Genomic DNA, 7,217 nt, shown 5'->3' with positions numbered 1-7,217 from the left:
CTAAATGGTCTTAGCAAAGGTGAAGCTAACTAGCTAACTAGAGTGCCACTAGCAAAAACTTCATATTAAAGGATCTCTTGGAGATCCTTTGAAAGACCAAAGGATATAATGTTGGAAGTTGATCCAAACATAGAAAGGAGTATGACAATTAGCTAAGGCATAGAGAAGGGGCGCCTGGGTGGCTTAGTCGGTTAGGCGTCCGACTTTCGCTTAGGTCATGATCTCACGGTTCGTGGGTTCGAGCCCCGCGTCGGGCTCTGTGCTGACTGCCAGCTCAGAGCCTGGAGCCTGTTTCAGAGTCTGTGACTCCCTCTCTCTCTGACCCTCTCCTGCTCACGCTGTCTCTCTCTCTCCTAGAAATAAATAAAACATTAAAAAAAAAAAAGCTAAGGCATAGAGAAGATGCACCTTTGATCGTAAGTTATACCATGAGAAGACAAGCACAAGTACTGTTCAAACTATTCTTGATTAGGTTTTTTACAAAGAAATAGAAGACTGATATTTCTTTGGGTTTCTAATGTTTTAAATTACAGTGTGCTAAATAGATATCAGCTTTACTATTTTTCATTTCCCATTTAGAGCTGATGGTAAGAGACATTTTAACATTCCGACAACTTTGAGAGGTCCTGGAACTAATTTAATTTTTTCCTATTGATGATTAAGATTACTTTGAATGGTTTCAGCTTGCACAGTCATTTTTTTGCAATTCCAAGACTGTACTCTACATGAGGTAAGAGGCAGCTCTCTTCTCTATATTTTCAAACATGATCAATGCATCTGGGCATAGTTCTAAGCAGGATCTGACCATTTTTGATGGTCCTATACTCTCCACTTTTGTCAAAACACCTACTTATCGGGGTCTCCCTGCAAACTGGTTTAACCTGGAACTCGGCCTTGAACCATCAAAAGCACCAAATTACTCCCTTACTAAAACTCTTCAATGGCTTCCAATTACATTTAGAACAAAATCCCAAATCCTTATCCCGGCCCGGAAGTTCTGCATGTAACTCCTTCCCAATTCTCCATCCTCCCGCCACGCTATCTTCTGCCCAACCCCCTCCCACCCTACTCTGTCTCCGAGGCGACTTTTCGGTCCACAAACGCTTGGGCCTTTCATTGTGGCTCCTGTGGCTGCTGAACGTTCTTTTCCATTACTACCCTCCTTAACTTTGCTCATTCTTTAGGTCTCAGGCTTTAGATCTTAATATGTTAGGGCCTCTTTACGTGCCTTCACAAAAGCACGATACCATGTCTTTATAGCCCTTGGAACACTGTGCGTGATAAACGACTTAATGGTTCTTCCTCCCGCAAGGCTGCATTAAAAATTTCATGGATCCTAAGCACTTTTGCCTTCGTGAGCCCCTTCCTCATTAAAAAAAAGAAAATAAAAATCAGGGGCGCCTGGTTTAAGCATCCGACTTTGGCTCAGGTCATGATCTCGGGGTTCGTGGGTTCGAGCCCCGCGACGGGCTCTGTGCTGACAGCTCAGAGCGTGGAGCCTACTTCAGATTCTGTATCTTCCTCTCTCTCTGACCCTCCCCTGCTCACGCTGTCTCTCTCTCTCAGAAATAAATAAAACATTAAAAATTAAAAAAAAAGAAAAATCAAAACATGTTCTTTGACCCTAAGAGGACATTGGTTTTTTTTTCATTCTCCAAGTTAGAAGTTAGAACACCATCGCAGGCCCCCTCAAAGCGTTGAGGGCCCTAGGCACCGCACAGTGTCTGGAGGACTGACGGCCCAGCCCCTGGGCCGGGAGAGGCCGCCGAGGACACGCGGCGTCAGGGTCCTCAGACACGTGCGCAGAGGGACGAGGAGCCGCGGTGCCTGAGGACCTGTGGGCGTGTTGCCCAGGCATGGTCCGCCAACACCGACCTGAGGGCGGCCCGAGTTCGGCCCAAGCCCACCCTGTGAGGCGCTGCAGGCCGTGCTGGCTCGGGGCCGTCCTCCAGCTGAGGCCCTCAGCCCTCCACCTGCCCGGAGGCCTGGAGAAAGTGCGGGTGTTCCCCCATTTCTTTGGGAACGCAAAGAATCCATTACCTGCTCGTTTATGCTCTCCGAGTGCGCTTGCGCCGCCGAAGGCGCCCGCGTCCCTCAGAAGGCGGCTGCGCGGGATTCCTCGCTGCGCGCGCAGCTTCATGGGCCGTTTCTGGGTCTACCTCAGGGCCTCGATCTCCTGAGTCCTTGGGCACCAGGGAAATGGCCCTATTTTGGCCCTGAGGTAGAGTTTTGGAGCTCTCTTGAGAATATCATGCTAAACGTACCACTTCTTCGGTAGCTAACCGCCACCCGCAATTAAACATTCCAATAATACCCCCTCATGAAACATTCCGGGGAGGCACCCCCCATTGTGTCCCTTAGCTTTAACCTTTCTCTTCTACACATTCAGTTGGTCACTCTTTTATTCAATAAATATTTGTTGAGGGCACATTCTATGCCAGGCACTGTGCTAGGATTGGGGTACATTGGATACACAATGGTCCCTGCCCTCATGGAAGTTCGTTTAGTCTACCTTCAACAAGTTCTTTCACGTCTTCAAACCTCTATATTCCAAAAGGGTCTGCCCCTCTTTACTCATGCTCATTCCCATTTGCTTGCTGATGATTCATATAGTCACTTTGACAAAATCCAGTTGAGATAGGATCATTTGGCTGGTCCAGGTCTTCAACCCTGGTTGAAGGGTAATTCTCTAAATTAGCCCACAGGAGAGGAAAAACTAATGCTAGTACCAAATCAGAAATGAACAAGCGCTTTCTCCTGTTTCTCTTTAGTATTGTCATCTCCCCCCACCTCTCGCTCAGTTCATTGCCTGCTATGTAGGTTGGGGGGGAAATCACTTTACCAATGAGTGATTCAGGACAAGTTAGAACCAATAGGAAAAGAGCCACCTGCCTATGTTTTAGCACTACAACACCAATTATTGCTCCCCTCATCTGTTCCTCAGAGTAAAACCAGAAATACTTAATCCAGGCTCCCAGGTGTAATCTGATCAACAGACTTCCTGTATTTCAATATAAAGTGTAGCTTCTCAACATGTCCTCTTTCTCACATACTCCAAATTAGTCTCCCTGTCTTTAACTTCCAGATTATTCCATACACTGATGCTATAATTATCCTAGTAAAAATATATTTGATCACACCATTCTTTGACTTAAAATTGTTTTGTTTTTGTTTCTGTTTGTTTGTTTGTCTTGTTTTGGTCACAAAGGCTGTTATGACTGACCCACTTGCCTTATCAGGCTCAATTCTCCTTGCCCTAATTGCAAATCACATCACCTGTTGCTCCTAGCTACAATAAATTTCTCTGTTTCTCTATAAACTGTTTTATCTATCTGGTGTAGCATTTATTGGATAATGTGCCAAAGACTGCATTAGACCTGGGGGAATATGACGTGATTTCCCCAAGATCCTACTAAAGTCTGAGGGTGACAAACTGCCAAGAAAGCAACCTGCATATTTCAAACTACAGGGAGGGCAACTGATGAAAGTCATCAAATACTGCCTTAGAAATCCACTGCCATATTTGTGAAGACCACAAGCTGTTCCTAGCCAATGACTGTGGTGGGGGTACTAAGGCCGACTTGATCCTGGGAGACATAGGATGTTTCATTCCCTCTCTTCTTCACTTAGGGTCAGACTTGAATCACATCTGACTGCTCTTGAAGCCTTTTCCAGCCCTTTCCTTTTTCCCTCACAGGTGTTTCCCCTGCTAAATTCCTTGTACATTTATTTTTTATTTATTTATTTTTTTAAAATGTTTTATTTATTTCTAGGAGAGAGAGAGAGACAGCGTTAGCAGGGGAGGGTCAGAGAGAGAGGGAGTCACAGACTCTGAAACAGGCTCCAGGCTCTGAGCTGGCAGTCAGCACAGAGCCCGACGCGGGGCCCGAACCCACGAACCGCGAGATCATGACGTAAGCGAAAGTCGGACGCTTAACCGACTAAGCCACCCAGGCGCCCCTCCTTGTACATTTAATCTCACCTTAATGTCTGCTTCTCGGAGGACCTAGACTGACTCATGAATATTTGAACAAGTAATTTCAGACAATATAATAAACACCAATAAAGACAAAAAGCATTCACCAAATATTTGTTGACTGCCTACTATATACCAGACACTGCACTAGGATCTGAGAATACAACTAAATCTTTGCCCTCCTAGAGCTTAAAGTCTATGGGGGACACACAAGTACTTAGGCAATGGGCAATGTGGTGTGATATGGGCTATGGCGAGGGAAGTACAATGTTAAGGGAACATACAGGAAAAGCACAGACTTGGAGAATTGGGCATGCTTCCTAGAGAATGGGATTATCATTCTGAGTTTAATCAAGAGAGTGAATAGGAGTTAGCCAAGTAAGGCACACGGGGAACATTTCATGCAGAGGGAATTCTGAAGAGGCTCAACCAGTCCAGAGCATAGTACGTAGAAGAGGTAGGCAAGAGGACAAAATATAAAAGGTCCTGTGAACTATATAAAGGATTTTGTATTTCATCCCATAGCGAAGGTATGGTGAGGAGCTGGACTGACATGTTTTAAGCAGAGGAGTGATCTGATTTGTGTCATGGAGAGAACATTCTATCTGTCCTGAGAGAAATAGATTGGGGGCTGGAATTGAGGTGGTAGTGGCTGGTAGCAGGTAGTGGTGGAAGCAGGACAGGCCTAAGAAGTAGCCCAGGCAAGAGATGATGGTGGCTTGAATAAGGGTGTTAGTAGGGGGATGCAGAGATGTGGAGGAGATATTTAGGAGTTAAAATGAATAGGTCTTCATGAGTAATTGGATCGATTAGAAGGAATCCAGAATGACAGAGCCTAGAACATAGAAAGCATTCAGCAAATACTTATTGAATAATGAATAGAACTTTCCTGGCTTGGATAACTGGAAAGATAGTGGTGTTATATACAGATATAAGAAATATTGGTTCTACCACCTTACCCAGTTACCCAGGCTGGTGTGGGAGTGAGGATGACAGTTCTGTTTTTGGACATGTTGAAAGCAAGGTGCCTGTAGGACACTGAGTGGAGATGTTCAATAGGCAGTTCGATATATGTGTCAGAAACTAAAGAGAACAATATGAATCGGAGACGTAGATTTAAGGTATAGACATTGATTAAGTTAGTATAAAACAGACAGCTTAGAATAGTGATTTTTCTCAAAGCAGGGATCTCAATCTATTAATAGGTAGTAAAATCAATTTAGTGGGCTGCAACCAGCATTTAAAAAAATAAGATAAAATGAAATTCCATAGAAAATATCAGGGTTTAGCTCCTGAACTAAAGAAATATAGTGTAAATATGACTTTGTGAAAGTTTATTTCACCACTACAAAAGTATTTGACTAGGTTGCAATGTAAAAAAGAACATCTTATTGTATGTTGCTGCCAAAAAGATTGAAAGAGATATTTGAAAACAAACAAAAGACAAAAGATCAATATTTAAATCATATTCAGAGAGGGGACTAAGGTCTAAGTTAGATTGCTGAGGAGCAGCTAGGGAGAGGCATATATCGGTGTCAAAGGAAGTAGCACAGAGGAGGCTCCTATTGTGTTGAAGCTGGTGTGTTAGAAAAAAAGCTTCAGAGAGAAGATGTGAAGTATCAGTCTTCAGTGTCTATTTTCCCTTCTAGACTAAGGAATTTGAATCCAGGATCCATGTTTCGCATATCGCCCTTGTGCAGGGACAATGCTAATCTCCATATCATTCTAATTTTAGTATATGTGCTGTCAAAGCAAGGCAGCAGGAACCATATTTTAATAATCTTTATCTATATTACTTAATAAAATGCCTAGCACATAGTAGGTCCTCAATAAGTATTGAATAAATAAAACAGAATTTGTACTTTAGAGAGATTACCCTGATGATAATCTGGAAAGGGAGAGATTGGAGGCAGGTTGTTTTTTTTTTTTTTTTTTTAATGAAACTATTGCATAGTCTAGATGAGCAATAATAATGATGATGATAATGGAATTATGATGATAAGGGAAAGAAAAGGACAAATTTAAGTTATTTATGATTAATAAATGTAAGTTATCAGGACAAGATGACTGCTTACATTTGAATGTGGTAGCCAACCTCTAGGATGGTCCTCTGAAATTCTGTATTCCACCCTTGTGTTGTCCCCTTCCCACAGTGCATGAGGATTGGTCTGGGTGATCAACAGAATATGGCAGAAGTTATTATATTTTTACTTCTGAGGCTAGATTATAAGAGACATTGTGGCTTTCACCTTGCTTTTTGGGATTAATTGCTCTAAAGAAGTAATACTATATTGTGAGGACATTCCAGCAACTCATGGAGGGGTCTATATGGAAAGGAATTGAGACTTACTACCAATAGCGAGCATCAACTTGCCAGGCATGGATTAAGCCATCCTGGAAGTGGATCCTCCAACTTTAGTCAAACATTCAGATGACTGTAGCCCCATCCAATATTATGAGTATAAACTCATGAGAGACTGGGAGCTAGACAACCCAGCTAAACTACTCCTGAATTCCTGACACATAGAGATAATAAAAGTTTATTGTTGTTTTAAGCCATTAAATTTTGATGTAAATTTGTTACATCTGTTATGCAGCCTAGATAACTAAGCAATGGGGAATATAAGAGAAGAAAGCAAAGATTACCTGCAAGGCTATAAATTGGAGGACTAAGTGATTGAGGAAGGAGCAGAGAGGGTGGGATGATGGAGACAGTGAGTTATTTTCAGGTCCTGTGTTTGTCTTGTATGCAGGATTTCCTAGTGGGCAGATCCATAAGTAGTGTTTGCCCCCCTTGCTCTCAAAGCCCTACTACTTATCCTTTTTTTTTTTATAGTTTTTTTTTTAAACCTTTTATCCTTTTCTTTTTTTTTTAATTTTTAAAAATGTTTTATTTATTTCTAGGAGACAGAGAGACAGCGTGAACAGGGGAGGGTCAGAGAGAGAGGGAGTCACAGACTGAAACAGGCTCCAGGCTCCGAGCTGGCAGTCAGCACAGAGCCCGACGCGGGGCTCGAACCCACGAACCGCGAGATCATGACCTAAGCGAAAGTCGGACGCTTAAGCCACCCAGGCGCCCCACCCTACTACTTATCCTTGACCACTCAGTTCAAACGTCATTTCTGCGAAACCTCACTGATTTGCTCAGGCAAAACAACTTTTCTGAGCATTTATTGCACATTTTTACAGCAAACAGAAGTCACGTTGCCTTGCAATGATCTATTTTCAGTTATTTGTTAAA

At 42.9% G+C, this 7,217-nt stretch overlaps 1 protein-coding gene and 1 non-coding gene across 2 annotated transcripts in view; both read right to left on the bottom strand.

Annotated features, from left to right (window-relative positions):
- LOC120237014 (meiosis 1 associated protein) overlaps positions 1 to 2,066 on the bottom strand; it is a 74,279-nt gene extending 72,213 nt beyond the window's left edge. Inside the window, exon 1 of the mRNA XM_039240141.1 lies at positions 2,041 to 2,066. The gene's annotated coding sequence lies outside the window, so the exon portion shown is untranslated. The remainder of the gene's footprint in view (positions 1 to 2,040) is intronic.
- A 3,563-nt stretch (positions 2,067 to 5,629) lies between these two features.
- LOC120237041 lies at positions 5,630 to 5,731 on the bottom strand. Its single transcript, XR_005529835.1, has one exon. It is a non-coding gene; the product is annotated as a U6 spliceosomal RNA (small nuclear RNA).
- Positions 5,732 to 7,217: the final 1,486 nt, after the last annotated feature.

This window comes from Hyaena hyaena, unplaced genomic scaffold, assembly GCF_003009895.1.
Source record: "Hyaena hyaena isolate Hyena2069 unplaced genomic scaffold, ASM300989v1 scaffold_168, whole genome shotgun sequence".
Lineage (NCBI taxonomy): Eukaryota > Metazoa > Chordata > Mammalia > Carnivora > Hyaenidae > Hyaena > Hyaena hyaena.
The sequence above is the reverse complement of the archived record's forward strand: the minus strand, read 5'-3'. Positions and strand labels throughout refer to the sequence as shown.